The following is a 21,351-nucleotide window of genomic DNA, read 5'->3' as shown; positions in this document are numbered from 1 at the left end:
AAGGGAAAGCTTTGTTATATTCATATGCATGTTTGAAGAGAAAAATTGTTCCCCTACACTCTAGGCACCTAGCTATCTACCCAAATAAAATAATTTACAGTAAGGATATTTTCACCGAACAAAAATATCATTGGTATTTACTGCAAGCTAGTTTTTAACAAAAAGGTGTTTAGTTTGTTTCTAATTTTTTACTCTTACTCTAAATAATGTTTCAGGTGTTTTTGTTATATGCCTTTTTGCATTTGTCTAACTATTTCTTCTAACAAATTCCTAGAAGGGTATTTCTGAGTTAGAAAAGTGTAGACCAGCACAGTCCAATAAAACTTTCTCCAATGGTGGATATGTTTTTTTCTCTTCACAGTCTAATATAGTAAGCAGCAGCCACATACAGTTGTTGGGCACTTGAAATGTGACTAGTACAAGTGAGAAACTGAATCCTTCCTTTTATATAATGTTTATTAATTTAAATTTAAATAGCCACTTGTGGCAAGGAACTACCATATTGGACAGGGCAGGTATAGACATTTCATGTCTTGATACCTGATGCCAAATTGCACTCCAGAAATATTGTAATTATTTGCCTTCACTTGCAGTGTATAACAATAACCACTTCTTTATCCCATTGCCAACACTATATATTATTGATCTGTTGAATCTTTATAACTTGAAACTTTAAAACTGCCTGTGTGGTTTTTCTCTCTTTATTAATAATGTTGGACAGGTTTTTCTGCCTCATCATGCTCATTCTAATGCAAATATTTTCAGTTTGTTAATTAACTGAGAGGTTGAAAATTATCTGGCCTCCAGATTTGTTTTGTTGAGTCCATATGTTTTCCTTAAAAATATATTGCCAACATTGACATTCATATACAAACATAAATTTCCAGCTCCACTTGAAAAGTCAAATGATCTGGCAACAGCAGCCCGCACTTCTACAGGGTAAAAATTCTGCCACCTCCAGACCTTCTTGTCCACTAGAATACATCAGCCCCCATTATTTTACATGTGTCCTTCACTCACTCAGATGACCTGTTTGGTCCCTAAAGGCACCTGAGTTTACCATTTCTGCACTGAATTAAATTTTGAAAGATTATAAGGCAAACAGCAGCTGATAATAATAGCTAAATTTCATTTCCTACTTAGCATGGAAAGGTGATGTTATATTTTTGGATTATAACTGCTATTTAACTAGCAGAATACTTCTCCAGTGTTTGTTGTATTTCCTCCTCCCTAGAGCAGTTGTTCAGCATAAGAGGCATTGTTAAAATGCAGATCTGTAGGCTCCACGTCCAGTTTCTGACTGTAATAGATTGGGTTGGGTCCCCCAAATTTCATCTAACTTCACGCAACAAGTGCATCTCCACAATGAGATGAGGCTTTTCTCAAAGATATGGACACTCCTGTAAGTGTAGTGATAATGTGTAATTTTGACAACATAATAGAATTTATATACCCTTTCATTTTCCAAAACATGTTTCTATTTATTATTTCACTTTTTCTTCAAAACAAGTCTGTGCAGAAGATTGATACTTAGACTAGTAACTGTTAATCCCATTTTACAGAAGAAAGTAAGGCAGAGGAGCTAAGAATCTCCCCTACACACACAAAAAGTTAAAGGAGTCGAAACACATTGGTTTCTTAACCCCTAAACTGGGTAATATAGGCAAACACAGCAATCCAGGACACAGCTGGAGCTTGCTTCTCCAGAGTGGTACCATAAAAACAGAGCCATGCCCAGGAATAGGAAAGACCACATAAGATACGGTTTCACAGCAACAAACATTTATCAAGTGCTGATTATGTGTTAATCTATGCTAATCATGCCTATCATGTCTACTGTAAGGACTGTTGAAGACACACATATAGCACAGAGAAAATTAAAAAGAAAATCTGAAACCACAGCCTTGAAAAGATAGTTTATTTTCTGTAGCATAGACAGGACAAAAGCAAACACAATGAAGGGGTAGTTGGTAGGGGTAAATACAGAGTTGGGGAGAAGAATCACTGTGGGAGCTTCACATCTGGACTTGGAGGAGTTGCTATCACCAGTCAGTCAAGAATGAGAGGGAAGTAAGAGTACACAATAGGAAGCCCTCCTGGGGCTCAGGAGCACAAAGAGCTGCTGTTATCCACGTTGGGTGTGTGTTTGCCAGAAATATCAGGGCTGCTGGAACTCCATAATTTACAAGGGCATGCTTTTGTGTAGTCTAAATTACCTTGACTGTATAAGAACTCAAGTCAGAGGGCATAACTTCATTATCCATCTGTAGCTAAAAGGTACCATGATTAGGACTCATGAAACTTTCTCTGATTCACCCTCCCACCCCGGGCTTTGAGAATCATTCCTAAAGTAAAAATCCACCAAGTTGTGATCACAATAATGTTATTTATAAATCAGCCTTTCAAGGGGAAAAAAGAGAGGACTGTATTTTCATTTAAGTAGAATTGACATGATTATTTATTAACATTAACAGTTACTTTCATAAGATTTAAAATAATTAATACAGATTACGACAGACTAAAATTCAAGAAAATTACAATTAATTTGAAAAAATCTATTGGAAAATTTGATTCACTCTTCCTTACTGTTGTAACTGATCTGTCTTATATGCCTGTTTTGTAGTCTAGTTCAAAATGACTGAGGATATGAAACTTCCACCAATACATGTAGAAAACTATAGCAATGCTGCTGAAAAATCTACCCCCTCACTTTGCCCAACACCAAAGAAATACAAATCAAAACAAAGAGATACAATTTTACTCTAATCAAGTTAGTTACAATGATATAAATGTTTTTAAAATAACATAAGCACACACAAACTGCTAGTGACAATATACACTCATAAAATCATTTTGGAAAGTAATTTGGAAATCACCAGAAATTTGGAAATGTTCTAATAAAAATAAGGGTTTTTTTTTCACTTGAGTTTTCACGTGTTAGTGCTTTTCATCTTAACAACTTTGTGGAGATTAGGAAGCTGAAGTGCTGAGAAAATAAGTGATTTATCCAATATTGCCAATAATTAATGGCACTAGGTTTTGAACCCTGAATCTTTAATTTTAGAGCCTACCCATGTACAACTCCATTATACTGCCTCTCTAAGAAAACAATCCTAAAGAAGTTAAAAAACAATAAAGTTACATTCATGAAGACAGTCATATTTTTTTTAATTATTGGAAATACAAGAATAAAGGAAGGGCTAAGTAAGGTATGGTACATTAACTGAGTAAACTATTATAAAATATTGTTAATAATAAGTATAAAAAACTATGAAAAAAATTAAAGATGTATCTGCAATACCTTTAAAAATATATATTCATGTAGTAAAATATGGAAGAGATGGAAAAAATTAAAACTATCACCATTTTACAAGAATTTCACTGCTAGTACTTAATTTTCTTTTTTTTGTCAGTTTTGTCAGTCAATCCAGAATATTCTAAGCACCCTTACAAATCTATTCTTCTATTTCATATTCTTTTCATCCCAGCCCAATAATTCCTAAAAGTTTACTATAGTTTGTTTATATTACAACTTATTCAAAATAATTACTATTCTTTGTCAGTGATTCTGAGGCTTTAAAGTATGAGAGCTTCTTAACATCAGTGATATTTTGCTATCACCACTTACAGTGTACTTTTGAAACCCTTAGCTGAGATCATATACAGTAACTAAAATCAGTTTATTCTTTTTAATTTCATAACCTTGCAATCTCTCCTTGGCTCCCTGCACCCATCCAGGAATTATTAGTGCAGAGTTTGCAGGTGTTTTAGAGATTAGAAAAGTTTCCTGCTACAATCATGAGCTCTAAGTGAATACTTATAAAGAACTAAAATATCTTAGCTGTAGGAACATTCATATTTTAAATACTTTTGAGAATTACTAAATTATATCAAGTCCCTTTGAAGTAAGTGAACTTTATTTCCACTTCCCAAAAAGAGTTTGTTGAAAGTAATTTCCCTAAAAATGGCACTGTGAGCTGTGAAGAAAATGCACTCTCCTTGGCCATACAAGGTGATGTACAGAGCCCCATTCAAGCCCCTGGGCTTGGCCTCTATCAGTAACATAAACAGACATTTTGTGGGAAAGTCAAGGAGTTATTTTCTAATGATATCAATCTCTTAAGAGTGGGAATATAGTTCGAACATCTCTAACTTCCCCTTTATGAATCTACCATTTAGGAATAGTTTTTGTCTCTCACTGTCTAATACCTACAGGTCCAACTAGGATGTCCTTTAGCTGATCTTAGGAGACCTACAGTACTATTATTTTAATCATTGAATCTTGGAGATAAAAGGACCCTTAGATACCATATTGTTCAATTCCTTTATTTAACTAAAAGGAAACAAAAGCATTTCTAAGAAAGTTACTTCATTTAGCTAGTTTGTAGCAAATGCAGGCCTGGAACTAAGAAATGTGACGAAATGTCTCAAACTTGGTCTTCATATTTCTCCCTTACCATTAAAATTTTTATAATACATCATGTGAACAGAAGTATACCTATGTCTTTACAAGGTCTTCAGATATACAGTGCACTGGACAGAGTAAACTACAGTTTCCATCCTCTACTCAATCCTCTGTCTCATAAAGACTTCCAAATTGGACGAAAACATTCAACAAAGGTTATTAAAGTCAGTGAAGAGAAACTGATGATGGTGGGGGCAGGGACAAGGATAAGAGTTTAATAGTTCTGCTTTCCAAAGAATACTTGTTCTAAGAGTTTTAGCACTTTAACTCATCTTCAACTGTAGTAAGTTTCATAGGCCAAAGATTCTAATGTTGTCATGAGTAGATAGAAAATTAACAGCCATCACCATTGATATATAATTCAGTCTTACATTCTTTCCATCCCTTACTTCCATAATGTAATTGCATTTTAATAGATTTATGGAAGGATATAAAAGAAATTGATAACAGTTATAGTCTCTGAGGAAGAGGACAGCGGGAATATGGGGTGGGAAAGAGAGAGCTTACGTTACACTGTTTTAAATTTTTACCCCATGTGTATTACTCTTCAATATTCATTAATTTAAAATATCCCTTTAAACACATGCCTATATGCATGTAATTCCATTACTACATATTTTTTATAATCATTTAAAATTTTTGTTCTCTTTTGAGTAAGATTTCAGTATTGCAATTTGTAAAACCACACGGAAATTTTCAGAAAGAAAAAAAACCAACAGTTAACAAAACTCAAAACAGAATTTCAGGATTTAAAGTATAAGAAAATGTACAGGGGCATGAGAGGATTTTAAGGGGGAATTTAATTCAAAGACCTTTCGCGGACAAGCTCTGCCCCATATTTAAATCGCTAGGTTTTTAAAATGATATTTAAGTGGGATATCCCAGTGTGGGGGAGGGGTCGGCTTTAAAGGTGTGAAAAGAAGAAAATAAAATTTGGTTCCTATCTGCTCGACAGGGGACGGAGGGCCGGGAGGGGTGGGTAAGGACCTTGTAACAGTCACGTTCACCGAGGAAAGCAGCACGAGTGAAGAATTCCTCCAGGATCCACCAGCCCGGTTGGAGGAAGCAGATGAATCGTGTTCTGGACCTTCTTTGGGTTTAAATGAGAATCCGTACGAAATGAACCCATACATTTTCTTTTAACGGAGCTCGGAAGAGAGACGAAGGAACAAACCGCCTCACCATCACACTCGGCCGGCCAGGGCACACGCCTCGCCTCGCTGTCCGCTCGTGTCAGGGTGAACTGTCAACCCAACCCTTTGTGTCTCACTCAGATTGAGCGGTCTTCAGCCACTCGCAGAAAAATGGAAGTGCGGACCGGAAGGCGCCCGCGCGCGATTAAGTGACATTTGGTACGGAGAACAGACACCCATGGACACCGAGCCAACGCGCAGCCACCGCCGGCCGCTCGCGCTTCCCCAGGCTGAGCTCGCCCCATCCTCTCCGGTCACCTCCGCACCTCGCTGCCCCACGCGCGCCGGAGGCCCCCTCACGACCCCTCGGACTCGGGGACCCGGGTGCCGGCCGTGCCCCCGCCACCGCAGCCGCCTGGGCGCTCTCGCCGCGCCGCGGCCGCCCCCATCCCACGCCCGGGCTTTCTCGCTCCCGCCACAAAGGCAGCGAGGAGAGCCCGCGGTGACAGGCCTCTGGCCTCCGGGCGCGGTCCGCACGGGCCGGTCCCCTCAGGGGGCTGACGCGAGGTGGCGGGGAGAATGGGTTCCGACCGCGGGCCGGCACCCGCGCCTGTCCTCGCCACGCACACACACCCGCGCCCACGGCCCCGCTCCGCCTTCCGAATCCTCCAGCAGAAGTCAGCCGCAGCGCCCCGCAGCGCAGGCAGGCACCGCGTCCCCAGCCCGCCAAAGGGCAGTGCTGCTCGCGCCCGAATCGCGACCTCTTTCCTCCCCGCTTCGCGGCGCCCGCGCCTCGGAGCTCCGCAGTCGCTCACCTGGCCCTGGCGGGGCTCGAGGGCAGAGGACCGGGGGTGGCCCGCGCCTCGGCCGGGGCTCGCCTCCCCACCCCCAGGCCGGTCCCGGCGCTGCTCTCCGCTCGCTGCGGCCGCCCTCTTCCGAGGTGCTAGCGCCGCCGGCGGCTGGCGTCTCTGTGGCAGGCGCGCTCGCCTCGCGCTCAGTTCCCCGGGGCGGAGCGAGGCGGCGGCCGCCGCGGCCGGAGGCGGATTCCTCAGGTGCTGCCCCTCCCGCTTCCCCAGAACCTCCGCGGCGGGGACCCCCGCGCCCCCGCCCCCCGCCCCGCCTTTCGGCTCGCGGCAGCCGCGGCGCCCGCCAGGGGCCTCTGGGGCGCCTGTGCCCTCCGCGCGGGGAGCGGGCGCGCGTTTCCCTGCCGCCGCTCGGGAGGACGCCTCCATCCATACGGCGGCGCCCCCAGCCCCCTGCGCTCGCGCCTCCTTTCCAAACCCCGCAGCCCAGATGCGCGGCCCCTGCGGGCTGTTGGGGGTGGTGTGTGGCGAGGCCTTCTCCAAAGAAACATTGCCCCCCAGTACGGCTGATGCGCGCAGCCAAACGGAAAACCATTTTCTCGCCGATCCCGCCGCGTTCATTCAGTGCTCTCGCCTCCTCGCGCGCTTGCTTTCTCTGTCCACAGGACGGCGGCTAAAAGGCCGTAAGCGTGAACTCTGTCGGGCGGGTCAAAACCCCTTGCCTTTTGCATGAAGCGGGGCAAGGCGGGGGCAGGACGCGGACAAATACAAACAAACCCGGGAGCTTCGGACCGAGGCCGCCTTTGGCGCTCCTGGAGCGCGCCCTGCGGCCAGCTGACCCAGCCCCGAGCTCAGCGAGGCCGCCTACTCGCCGGGGCTCATCCCGAGCCTCCGGGACCAAAGGCATCATCCTCTCCCAGGGCAGCCGCTTCCAACAGGCCCTGGGCCGTGACGGGTGCTGCAGGGGCAAATGTACTCCAGAGATACTGCGGCAGAGGCAGATGTAGCTGCACTTTTCACAGCCGGTGGTTTTTGTTATTAGAGATGTAGCTCCGTTTTTTAAACTGTCATTATTGCCACAGATAGGCGACTAGACCGCTTTCCTGGATTGCCCACACTCTGAAAGCAGCAGCCCCAGGATGGATGTGGTGGAAGAGTCTAGGTAAAGAAAAGTTTATATATTTTTAATGCCTTTGGGGCAAGTTAGCCCAGGTAGCTGGCCGGTGGGTGAAGTGGGGAAGCTACGTGGCGCCCACTCCCGGGCAGGTTAATTACCAGCCTATTGTCACTTACTATGTCAATTACAGTTTTCAAGACAGCTTCAATCACAGCAGATTTCATATGATCTCTTAAGTCAGTACGTTTTGTGTGCTTGTCTTGCCTTTTTTAAAGAACCGAAATGCACATTTTCCTTTCTCGTTTGGTTGATTCAGAGGGAATTGTCTGGAAGTCTGAAATCACTAGAAAATAACTTAAGGCATACTTCGGTTGTGACTAGCAAAAGCAAACGCTTTGTAGTTACTAGTTTTCTCTCCTCCCTCTACTGGGAAGACAAGCCCAGCTGCCACTTTTTCTTAATCATTTTGTCCTTTGTAGGAATACGGAGCAGCAATTGTTTGTTTTGTTTTACAATTGAATCCCTATTGTCTGGTCCTTAAAAACACATGGAAGCACTTTTATGTGCCAGAAAGGCAAGAAACATGGCTTTCTCAATCATGGCTGTATTCCCACAGTTCTGGATCTTGCACACAATACAGGCTTAGTAAATGCAATCGATATAATTTTTAAATAATTACAACACAGAAAGGTGCAGATGATTCACAATACAGTTCAACATATAAAAAAGGAATACGGTGTCAGCAAAGTCACCATGAGAACTGGACATGTATGTGGAAAAGACAGTGAGGAGAAACCTGAGGTTTCAAGTTCACCTTGTGAATATAAACTAAGTCACAAGAGGTTAAAGCAGTTAAGATTCTCTTGAAAAAAATGCAACCCTTCACAAGGTCTGTAGGGTTAGGGAGGGGGACACCTTACATTTTAAAGATTAGGGAACTGGGAACCAAGAGTTTAAAGTAAATCCACAGTACAGTTTTCTCTCAATTTAGTTCAAGGACCATTTGTTGAGTGCCAAGCACACTAGCCTCTGGAGATGTGAAGACAAATTTGACAGTTGCTCAAGGTCCTTAGACTAAATATTACAGGGCTCTGGTATTCATTCTTCATTCATTCAGCAAATATTTACTGAGCACCTACTGTGAAACAGATGGTGTAATGGGAACTGGTGATTCATAAATAAACAAGAAAAGACCCTAACAAGGTTAAATATGATGGTAATCTACCCATATTCTGGTAGATTGAAAATGTTTTAATGTCTCCTTTATAAGGTAATACACTCTCTTACTCTGAATTTATTTGTGTGCATGCCTTGTCTCCCCTTCAGGGTTTATATATCCCTTATCATGCCCAATTGACTTGTGTGATTATAAAATATGAAAGGGTAAAAAGAAAACATTCTGGAGTTAAGTCCCATAAATTTGAATCCTGGCGCTAAGATTTACCTATTATGTAACCTTGACTAAGTTACCTGACTCCATTTTAGTGTCCCCATTTGTAGAATAACATCATAATAGTCTACAACTCAGGAAATAGCTATGCAGACTGAGGCAATGCACAGTGCCTAGCACACTATAAAATGTTAACTGCTATTGTTGTCTGTGAATCCCTCCATTCTTCCCCATAACAATGATTCCCAAATACTTCTCCACAGATACCCTATGTTAGAACCCAAAGTGAAAATTGTGAAACATTCAGCAATCAGGGACCTTATAAATAATAGAATCCTTCCACGTGGTTATTGTGAAGATCCTCTGTTTCAGCAATAGGAAAGTTTTATGATTACATCCTGGTTCTGCTTGCAAGGATGAACACCATTTTGCATTAATTTCTGTGGCCCTGACCCTACACTCTGGAAGATTCTTCCTTCTTCATTACCTTCCATGGCCGCATCTGAAATGGGCATTGGGAAGTAAGCCCTCGTTGGAAGTTTTTCAGTTTTCACAGCTTCTGTTGCTGGTAAATTTGGTGTCCTGAGAGTTCTTTAGCAGTTAGTTTTTCAATCCTTAGACACTTAGTATGCTTAGTGTACTTCATATTTATTTGCTTCCACCGAGTTCCATATGCCGTATTCCATAGCCACACCCAAGTTCTTTCCTTGGCCTAGTCTCAAATACTTTATTTCTTTGCTCCCTCACCCTGTTCCTTTTTTTCTCGACTTAAGGTTTGAGGCTTGGTGGCTCAGCATCCTGTGCACCATGAATGAACTATTATCTCCTGCGAGGAAGGGGGGCTACTACTTTCTCAGTCAGTCAGTTCACTGGAGTGGAAAAGCAACCTCCAACCTACCACCACCATCCTCAGGGGAAAAGACCCACAGTGCGGAATTGAATAGTGGTCTCTCAAATTCCAGATGGGATGCCAGTTGCCAATGCTGAATGATCTAGATCTCCATTTATAAATATGAGCAGATAAAAAACAACTAATCATAAAGAGAGATTCCACCATTTCAAAGAAGAGGACAAAATTATAACAAATATCACTCACCAAAATGGGATTCATTAATGCAGGAAACAGAAGAACCTTTTTAAAAATCTTGTTCATGTTCTTAGTGAAATTTGAAGAGTGACAAGAACAGGTTGTCATGGAAATGGAGCAAGCTGAGAACCAGAATATCCTTGGAAATTAAAAAACGTAAGAATATTTAAGAGTGCAGAGCAAAAAGATAAATAACAGAAATTATGAAAGAAAAGATAAAAGATATTTTAAAATAGAGCCAGGATATCCAATATTTGTAAGTTTGAAGTTTTAGAAGCACAATGGAGATATTGTATTTCAATATAATTGTTATATAATGTAAAATTTCATTAAAAGAAATTATAAAATTGTGTAATTCCAGTTATAAAATAAATAAGTCATAGGAATATAATGTACAGCATAGACAGTATAATCAATTATGTTGTAATAACTTTGTATGATGACAGATGGTAAATAGCCTTATCATGGGGATTATTTCTTACATATAAAAATATCAAACCATTATGATGCACAGCTAAAACCAATAGAGTATTATATGTCAATTATACCTCAATTAAAAAAAGAAAAAGATTTAAATAAATGGAAACATATCGTGTGTTATGGAGTTGAAGACTTAATACTGTTAATATGGCAGTACTCCCCAAATCGATCTATAGATTCAATGTAACCCATTTCAAAATTCCAGCTGCTTTTTAAAAAAAGGTGACCCTATAATATATATGGAAATGCAAGGGGCTCAAATAAGCCAAAATAATCTTTAAAAGAAAGTAAATTCAGAAGACTACAGTTCCCAGTTTCAAACCTCATTACAAAGCTGCACTAATCAAGACAGTGGTACTGACATAAAGATAGACATGTAGATCAATAGAATAGAATTAAGAGTCCAGAAATAAACTCATGCATCTCTGGTCAATTGATTTTCAACAAAGGTCAAAATAATAGAATGGGGAAAGAATAGTCTTATCAACAAATGGTGCTGGGACAACTGTATATCCATACATAAAAGAATGAATTTGGGAATTCACCTTACAGCAGATAGAAAAATAAACTCAAAATGAATCTTGATATTAAGAGCTGAAACCTTAAAACTCTTTTTATAGAGTCTTTGAGATTTGATTAAGCAACTGTTTCTTACCATGACATCAAGAACACAAGCAACAAAGGAAAAACTAGATAAACTGATTCATGAAATTAGACTTTTGTGTACAAAGGACAGTATCAAGAAAGTGAAAAGACAACCCACAGTATGGGGGAAAAATATTTGTAAATCATATATCTGATAATGATTTATTATTCAGCATACATAATGAACTCCTACAACTCAACTCAACAATAAAAAGAAAAATAATCCAAATGAAAATTAGACAAAGGATTTGAACAGATATTTATTTCTCCAGAGAAGATATACAAATGGCTAATAGGCACACAAAAAGGTGCTCAACATAATTAACCACTAGGGAAATGTAAATCAAAACCACATGAGATACTATTCTATGCCATTAGGATTGCTATTAGCAAAGAAAACACACAAGGAAAAAGCAGGATACATACAACAATATTATTGAGCTTTAAAAAGAAACTCTGACACATGCTATAGCTTGGCTGAACCTTGAGGACATTATGCTAAGTGAAATAAACCAGTTACAAAAGGACAAGTACTATCTGATTCTACTTACATAAGCTACCTAAAGTAGTCAAATTCATAGATAGAAAGTATAATAATGGTTGGGCTGGGGCCATGGTGATGTGGAGTTATTGTTTAATAGGTACAGTTAGGGTTTGGGTTAGCGCTAGGGTTTCAGTTTGTTTCAGTCTGGGAACATGAAAAAAGTTCTGGAGATGGACAGTGGTGATGGAAGCAAACAATGTGAATGTACTTCATGCCAGAGAACTGTACCCTTACAATGATTAAAATGGTAAATTTTATGTTATGTATAGTTCACCATAATAAAACACTCAAAAAAATTTAAAGACATAATAAATATTAGCAAAGACATGGAAAAATTGGAACCCTTATACATTACTGGTAGGAATGTAAAATGGCATAACCACTGTGTAAAACAGTTTGGCAGTTCATAAAAAAGTTAAACAGAGTTATAATATGACCTAATAATTCCACCCCTAGATATATACACAAGAGAATTTAATACATCATACAAAAACGTGTATATGAATGTTTGTAGCTGCATTATCCACAATAGTCAAAAAGTGGATAAAACCCAAATGTCCATTGACCAGTGAAAGGATAAACAACATGCAATATATCCTTATGGTGGAATATTATTCAGTCATTAACAAAGGAATGATGCATTGGTACATACTACAAAATGGATGAACCTTGAAAACGTTATGCTAGGTGAAATAAGCCATACATAAAAGGACACAGTTTGTATGATTCCATTTGTATGAAATGTCTAGAAAAGGAAAAATCCATAGAGATAGAAAGTATATTAGTGGTTGGTTACCTATGGATAAATTTGCAAAGAAATGGAGAGTAAGTGCTAACGGGCACTGGTTTCTTTTTTTAGGTGATGAAAATGTTCTAAAACTGACTATGGTGATGGTTGTACAGACCCGTGACTATACTAAAAAACAACCTATGACTATACTAAAAAACAATGGATTGTACACATTAAAAGGGTGAAATTTTTTTGTATATGAATTATATCTCAATTTTAAAATGGGACAGGTAAGGGAGAAGTAGTATTCCCAAAAACAACAGAAAATTTTCCTAAGATAAATATAATTTTTGTATTCAGTTTGAAAGGATATAATTACTTGAAAGAGAACCATACCTACACATATCCTTGTGAAATTACTGGCTTTGAGACTAAAGAACAAAATTCTATAAGATTCCAGATGTCCCATAAAAAATTTCATATATATGAAGAAAAATAATTAGATCATCGGACATTGCATCTGCAACATTACAAGAAGGAATATTTATAGGACTATATTTTGAAGGAAAACCACATCAGTTTGAATTCAAAACAAAGCTATAGTATTGATGTCTCCCAAGCAACTCTTCTCCCATTGGGTAACAATTTGATGAACACCATAATTTCCTTTCTCTTGCCCTATTGTCATGGATTGACAATAATACAGGCCTAAGCCAATTAATACATGGCAATTCCTTGCCACACTGTTTGGTTTGGGTTACTCCAGTTAAAGTGAAGAGCAATGATTTATCAATGGAAAGTAATTCTCTTTAAGTTGTGTTATGTGTTTTCGTGAGGCCTGAGCTGCCGCAGACATCCTGATACCATAAAGGGAGCTAACACAAGAAAGAGCCAATTTGAGAAACTCAAAACTAGAGTTGGTGTCCTCATCAAAATGTGTTTGAAAATTGCCTCAGAACTCAGTTAAATTAGCCAAAATTATATTTATTATTAAGCTTCTTTGTGTTGCATTTGATGTTGCTTGCAATTAAATAAGAGTCCCAATGAAAAAGAAAAGAAAATATAGAAAAGAATACCAGAAAGTAAAAACTCAGTGAAATATAATTACTGCTCATGTGTTTTTTTTGCATTTAATTCTTTTATTAAGGTATCACTGATATAAACTCTTATGAAGGTTTCACAAGAAAAACAATCTGGTTATTACATCACCCTTGTTATCGAGTCCCCACCCATACCTCATTTCAGTCACTGTCCATCAGTGTAGTAAGATGCCAGAGTCATTATTTATCTTCTCTGAGCTACACTGTCTTCCCTGTGACCCTCCACACACCATTTGCACTAATCATGATGCACCACAATCTCCCTCCTTCTCTACCCGCCCTCCCCAACCCCTCCACTTTGGTAACCACTAGTCCCTTCTTGGAATCTCTGAGTCTGCTGCTATTTTGTTCCTTCAGTTTTGCTTCATTGTTATACTCCACAAATGAGGGAAATCATTTGGTTTTTGTCTCTCTCTGCCTGCCTTATTTCACTTAGCATAATACGATCTAGCTCCACCCATGTTGTTGCAAATTGTAGGATTTGTTTCTTTCTGATAGCTGAATAATATTCCAGTGTGTATATGTGCCACCTCTTCTTTATCCATTCATCTACTGATGGACACTTAGGTTGCTTCCATATCTTGGCTATTGTAAATAGTGCTGTGATAAACATAGGGGTGCATATGTCTTCTTGAATCTGAGAACTTGTTTTCTTTGGGTAAATTCCTAGAAATAGAGTTACCAGGTCAAATGCTATTTCTATTTTTAGTTTTTTACAGAACCTCCATATTGCTTTCCACAATGGTTTAACTAGTTTACATTCTTCCTATGCATTAGCATGGGATGTGTTTCCATTTATTGGTATATCTTTAATTTCTCTCATGAGTGTCTTGTAGTTTTCACAGTATAGGTCTTTCACTACCTTGGTTAGGTTTATTCCTAGGTATTTTATTCTTTTTGATACAATTGTGAATGTAATTGTTTTCCAGATTTCTTTTTCTGCTAGTTCATCATTAGTGTAAAGGAATACCACAGATTTCTGTGTATTAATTTTGTATCCTGCAAATTTCCTGAATTCAGATATTAGATCTAGTAGTTTTGGAGTGGATTCTTTAGGGTTTCTTATGTACAATATCATGTCATCTGCAAACAGGGACAGTTTAACTTCTTCCTTGCCAATCTGGACACCTTTTATTACTTTCTTTTGTCTGATTGCCATGGCAAGGACACCCAGTAGTATGGTGAATAAAAGCAGGGAGAGTGGGCATCTTTGTCTTGTTCCTGATCTTAGAGGAAAAGCTTTCACCTTCTCGCTGTTAAGTATGATGTTGGCTGTGGATTTGTCATATATGGCCTTTATTATGTTGAGGTACTTGCCCTCTATGCCCATTTGTTGAGAGTTTTAATCATGAATGGATGTTGAATTTTTTTTTTGTGAGGGCATCTCTCATATTTATTGATCAAATGGTTGTTAACAAAAATAAAATTCTGTATAGGGGAGTCAATGCTCAATGCACAATCATTAATCCACCCCAAGCCTAATTTTCGTCAGTCTCCAATCTTCTGAGGCATAACAAACAAGTTCTTACATGGAGAACAAATTCTTACATAGTGAATAAGTTCTTACATGGTGAACAGTACAAGGGCAGCCATCACAGAAACCTTCGGTTTTCCTCATGCATTATGAACTATAAACAGTCAGTCCAAATATGAATACTCATTTGATTTTTATACTTGATTTATATGTGGATACCACATTCCTCTCTTTATTATTATTATTTTTAATAAAATGCTGAAGTGGTAGGTAGATAGAAGATAAAGGTAGAAAACATAGTTTAGTGTTGTAAGAGAGCAAATGTAGATGATCAAGTGTGTACCTGTAGACTATATGTTAATCCAAGCAGGACAAGGGCAATAAAACATCCACATATGCAGAAGATTTCTCTCAGAACAGAGGGGGTGAGGTTCTAAGCCTCACCTCTGTTGATCCCCAATTTCTCACCTGATGACTCCCCTGCGACTGTGCCTGTCTTAGGTTGTTTCTCCCTTGAGGAATCTTACCCATCTCTGGCTAACCAGTCATCTTCCGGGGCCATACAGGGAAATGTAAAGTTGGTAAATGAGAGAGAAGCCTTATTGTTTGAAATGGTTAGCTTTTTATTTCTTTGCATATTTATGCCCTGTAGCTTCTATGCCCAGCATTTGTCTTGAGGTATCTTTACCACTTGGAAGAATTATGATACTCGGTAAATTTGATATGAGGCACGAATTCTATTTAAGGGTTGTAATTAGGAAGGAAGAAGAAAAGCTATAGAAGTAGCAGGCAGAAGAAAACATGGGAAGATTGATTATTTCTTTGACATATCTTCTTGTAGAGTAACTTCAGCATGTATAGGTTTTAAGCTACTACTTAAATTGTGCACACACATTAACATAATAGGAGTATAGTTACATAACCAAAGCATACCTGTAATTACCAGCCATCTCCAGTGAAACCAAGAAAACCAGTTAGGCACCTTAGGCATTTGCGAAAACTTACCTATGATATGGTGGATATTGTCCAACTGAACTTGAACAGTCTGAGAGAAATCAGACAAATTAAAACAACCCATTCCTGGGGAATGTTCACATCCCTTATGTTCTTTTAACAGTAAATAGTCTGTAGTTGTAAGATTTTGGAGCGCTACAATTTGTACTTCTCCTAATTCTTTGTTGAGTTCCAACAGTATAGATCCAGTCAAATTTGTTGTTTTACTGTATGCACAGGACAGCTTAGATATCTCCTTCCTCATTCCCATGGCAAGTCCAGGAACTGCTGGGATGAGTGCATCTACAGCTGTAGCAGTGCGTGGATCTTTGTTGGGGTTTTTTGATGATCATCTTCTGGCATGAGTCTTCCAGAGAGTGCTGATGTTGGAAGTTCTTTTTCATATCGTATCTTAGTTCATTTTCGGGGTAGCCCAATTAGGCTTTGATCCTCTGTATAAACACAAACAGACCCTTTGCCTACACTTTTATATGCACTTTATACACTTCTGTAGAACTCATTTGAGGTTACCACACAGGAACTGCCCTTTTTTTTTTTTGGTATCACTAATCTACACTTGCATGATGAATATTATGTTTACTAGGCTCTCCCCTATACCAGGTCCCCCCTATAAACACCTTTACAGTCACTGTCCATCAGCATAGCAAAATGTTGTAGAATCACTACTTGCCTTCTCTGTGTTGTACAGCCCTCCCTTTTCTCCTACCCCCCCATGCATGCTAATCTTAATAACCCCCTACTTCTCCCCTCCCTTATCCCTCCCTACCCACCCATCCTCCCCAGTCCCTTTCCCTTTGGTACCTGTTAGTTCATTCTTGATTTCTGTGATTCTGCTGCTGTTTTGTTCCTTCAGTTTTTCCTTTGTTCTTATATTCCGCAGATGAGTGAAATCATTTGGTATTTCTCTTTCTCCGCTTGGCTTGTTTCACTGAGCATAATACCCTCCAGCTCCATCCATGTTGCTGCAAATGGTAGGATTTGCCCTTTTCTTATGGCTGAGTAGTATTCCATTGTGTATATGTACCACATCTTCTTTATCCATTCATCTATCGATGGACATTTAGGTTGCTTCCAATTCTTGGCTATTGTAAATAGTGCTGCGATAAACATAGGGGTGTACTGATCTTTCTCATACTTGATTGCTGCATTCTTAGGGTAAATTCCTAGGAGTGCAATTCCTGGGTCAAATGGTAGGTCTGTTTTGAGCATTTTGATGTACCTCCATACTGCTTTCCACAATGGTTGAACTAACTTACATTCCCACCAGCAGTGTAGGAGGGCTCCCCTTTCTCCACAGCCTCGCCAACATTTGTTGTTGTTTGTCTTTTGGATGGCAGCCATCCTTACTGGTGTGAGGTGATACCTCATTGTAGTTTTAATTTGCATTTCTCTGATGACAAGCGATGTGGAGCATCTTTTCATGTGTCTGTTGGCCATCTGTATTTCTTTTTTGGAGAACTGTCTGTTCAGTTCCTCTGCCCATTTTTTAATTGGGTTATTTGTTTTTTGTTTGTTGAGGCGTGTGAGCTCTTTATATATTCTGGACTTCAAGCCTTTATCGGATGTATCATTTTCAAATATATTCTCCCACACTGTAGGGTTCCTTTTTGTTCTATTGATGGTGTCTTTTGCTGTACAGAAGCTTTTCAGCTTAATATAGTCCCACTTGTTCATTTTTGCTGTTGTTTTCCTTGCCCAGGGAGATATGTTCAAGAAGAGGTCACTCATGTTTCTGTCTAAGAGGTTTTTGCCTATGTTTTCTTCCAAGAGTTTAATGGTTTCATGACTTACATTCAGGTCTTTGATCCATTTTGAGTTTACTTTTGTATATGGGGTTAGAGACAATGGTCCAGTTTCATTCTCCTACATGTAGCTGTCCAGTTTTGCCAGCACCATCTGTTGAAGAGACTGTCATTTTGCCAGTGTATGTCCATGGCTCCTTTATCAAATATTAATTGACCATATATGTCTGGGTTAATGTCTGGATTCTCTAGTCTGTTCCATTGGTCTGTGGCTCTGTTCTTGTGCCAGTATCAAATTGTCTTGGTTACTATGGCTTTATAGTAGAGCTTGAAGTTGGGGAGTGAGATCCCCCCTACTTTACTCTTCTTTCTCAGGATTGCTTTGGCTATTCGGGGTCTTTTGTGTTTCCATATGAATTTTTGAATTATTTGTTCCAGTTCATTGAAGAATGTTGCTGGTAGTTTCATAGGGATTGCATCAAATCTGTATATTGCTTTGGGCAGGATGGCCATTTAGACGATATTAATTCTTCCTAGCCATGAGCATGGGATGCGTTTCCATCTGTTAGTGTCCCCTTTAATTTCTCTTAAGAGTGACTTGTAGTTTTCAGAGTATAAGTCTTTCACTTCTTTGGTTAGGTTAATTCCAGGTATTTTATTTTTTTTGATGCAATTGTGAATGGAGTTGTTTTCCTGATTTCTCTCTCTGTTGGTTCATTGTTAGTATATAGGAAAGCCACAGATTTCTGTGTGTTGATTTTGTATCCTGCAACTTTGCTGTATTCCGATATCAGTTCTAGTAGTTTTGGGGTGGAATCTTTAGGGTTTTTTATGTACAGTATCATGTCATCTGCAAATAGTGACAGTTTAACTTCTTCTTTACCAATCTGGATTCCTTGTATTTCTTTGTTTTGTCTGACTGCCGTGGCTAGGACCTCCAGTACTATGTTAAATAACAGTGGAGAGAGTGGGCATCCCTGTCTAGTTCCCGATCTCAGAGGAAATGCTTTCAGCTTCTCGCTGTTCAATATAATGTTGGCTGTGGGTTTTTCACAGATGGCCTTTATTCTGTTGAGGTACTTGCCCTCTATTCCCATTTTGCTGAGAGTTTTTATCATGAATGGATGTTGAACTTTGTCAAATGCTTTTTCAGCATCTATGGAGATGATCATGTGGTTTTTGTCTTTCTTTTTGTTGATGTGGTGGATGATGTTGATGGACTTTCGAATGTTGTACCATCCTTGCATCCCTGGGATGAATCCCACTTGGTCATGGTGTATGATCCTTTTGATGTATTTTTGAATTCGGTTTGCTAATATTTTGTTGAGTATTTTTGCATCTACGTTCTTCAGGGATACTGGTCTGTAGATTTCTTTTTTGGTGGGGTCTTTGCCTGGTTTTGGTATTAGGGTGATGTTAGCTTCATAGAATGAGTTTGGGAGTATCCCCTCCTCCTCTATTTTTTGGAAAACTCTAAGGAGAATGGGTATTATATCTTCCCTGTATGTCTGATAAAATTCCGAGGTAAATCCATCTGCCCCGGGTTTTGTTCTTTGGTAGTTTTTTGATTACCGCTTCAATTTCATTGCTGGTAATTGGTCTGTTTAGATTTTCTGTTTCTTTCTGTGTCAGTCTTGGAAGGTTGTATTTTTCTAGGAAGTTGTCCATTTCTCCTAGGTTTCCCAGCTTGTTAGCATATAGGTTTTCATAGTATTCTCTAATAATTCTTTGTATTTCTGTGGAGTCCGTCATGATTTTTCCTTTCTTGTTTCTGATACTGTTGATTTGTGTTGACTGTCTTTTCTTCTTAATAAGTCTGGCTAGAGGCTTATCTATTTTGTTTATTTTCTCGAAGAACCAGCTCTTGGTTTCATTGATTTTTGCTATTGTTTTATTCTTCTCAATTTTATTTATTTCTTCTCTGATCTTTATTATGTCCCTCCTTCTGCTGACCTTAGGCCTCATTTGTTCTTCTTTTTCCAATTTCGACACTTGTGACATTAGACCATTCAATTGGGATTGTTCTTCCTTTTTTAAATATGCTTGGATTGCTATATACTTTCCTCTTAAGACTGCTTTTGCTGCGTCCCACAGAAGTTGGGGCTTAGTGTTGTTGTTGTCATTTGTTTCCATATATTACTGGATCTCCATTTTGATTTGGTCATTGATCCATTGATTATTTAGGAGCGTGTTATTAAGCCTCCATGTATTTGTGAGCCTCTTTGCTTTCTTTGTACAGTTTATTTCTAGTTTTATGCCTTTGTGGTCTGAAAAGTTGGTTGGTAGGATTTCAATCTTTTGGAATTTTCTGAGGCTCCTTTTGTGGCCTAGTATGTGGTCTATTCTGGAGAATGTTCCATGTGCACTTGAGAAGAATCTATATCCTGTTGCTTTTGGATGTGGAGTTCTATAGATGTCTCTTAGGTCCATCTGCTCTACTGTGTTGTTCAGTGCTTCCGTGTCCTTACTTATTTTCTGCCCAGTGGATCTATCCTCTGGGGTGAGTGGTGTGTTGAAGTCTCCTAAAATGAAGGCATTGCAGTCTATTTCCTCCTTTAGTTCTCTTTGAATTTGTTTCATATATGCTGGTGCTCCTGTGTTGGGTGCATATATATTTAGAATGGTTATATCCTCTTGTTGGACTGAGCCCTTTATCATTAAGTAGTGTCCTTCTTTATCTCTTGTTACTTTCTTTGTTTTGAAGTCTATTTTGTCTGATATTAGTACTGCAACCCCTGCTTTCTTCTCACTGTTGTTTGCTTGAAATATGTTTTTCCATCCCTTGACTTTTAGTCTGTACCTGTCTTTGGGTTTGAGGTGAGTTTCTTGTAAGCAGCATATAGATGGGTCTTGCTTTTTTATCCATTCTATTACTCTGTGTCTTTTGATTGGTGCATTCAGCCCATTAACATTTAGGGTGACTATGGAAAGATATGTACTTATGGCCATTGCAGGCTTTAAATTCATGGTTACCAGAGGTTCAAGGTTAGCCTCTTTAGTATCTTACTGCGTAACTTAGCTCGCTTATTGAGCTGTTATATACACTGTCTAGAAATTCTTTTCTTCTCTCCCTTCTTATTCCTCCTCCTCGATTCTTCGTATGTTGGGTGTTTTTTGTTGTGCTCTTTCTAGGAGTGCTCCCATCTAGAGCAGTCCCTGTAAGATGTCCTGTAGAGGTGGTTTGTGGGAAGCAAATTCCCTCAGCTTTTGTTTGTCTGGGAATTGTTTAATCCCACCATCATATTTGAATGATAGTCGTGCTGGATACAGTATCCTTGGTTCAAGGCCCTTCTGTTTCATTGCATTTAATATATCATGCCATTCTCTTCTGGCCTGTAAGGTTTCTGTCGAGAAGTCTGATGTTAGCCTGATGGGTTTTCCTTTATAGGTGACCTTTTTCTCTCCAGCTGCCTTTAAAACTCTTTCCTTGTCCTTGATCTTTGCCATTTTAATTATTATGTGTCTTGGTGTTGTCCGCCTTGGATCCTTCATGTTGGGGGTTCTGTGTATTTCCGTGGTCTGTTCGATTATTTCCTCCCCCAGTTTGGGGAAGTTTTCAGCAATTATTTCTTCCAAGATACTTTCCATCCCTTTTCCTCTCTCTTCTTCTTCTGGTACCCCTATAAT

At 39.4% G+C, this 21,351-nt stretch overlaps 1 protein-coding gene across 9 annotated transcripts in view; it reads right to left on the bottom strand.

The window, feature by feature from the left end:
* Nucleotides 1–6,551, bottom strand: part of GREB1L (GREB1 like retinoic acid receptor coactivator) — a 244,688-nt gene extending 238,137 nt beyond the window's left edge. For all 9 annotated transcript variants that reach the window (XM_057504077.1, XM_057504079.1, XM_057504078.1 and 6 more), the window contains exon 1: nucleotides 6,414–6,551. The gene's annotated coding sequence lies outside the window, so the exon portion shown is untranslated. The remainder of the gene's footprint in view (nucleotides 1–6,413) is intronic.
* Between the last annotated feature and the right edge of the window lie 14,800 nt (nucleotides 6,552–21,351).

Source organism: Manis pentadactyla, chromosome 6 (assembly GCF_030020395.1).
Source record: "Manis pentadactyla isolate mManPen7 chromosome 6, mManPen7.hap1, whole genome shotgun sequence".
Classification (NCBI taxonomy): Eukaryota; Metazoa; Chordata; class Mammalia; order Pholidota; family Manidae; genus Manis; species Manis pentadactyla.
This window is presented reverse-complemented; position numbering and strand designations above follow the sequence as displayed.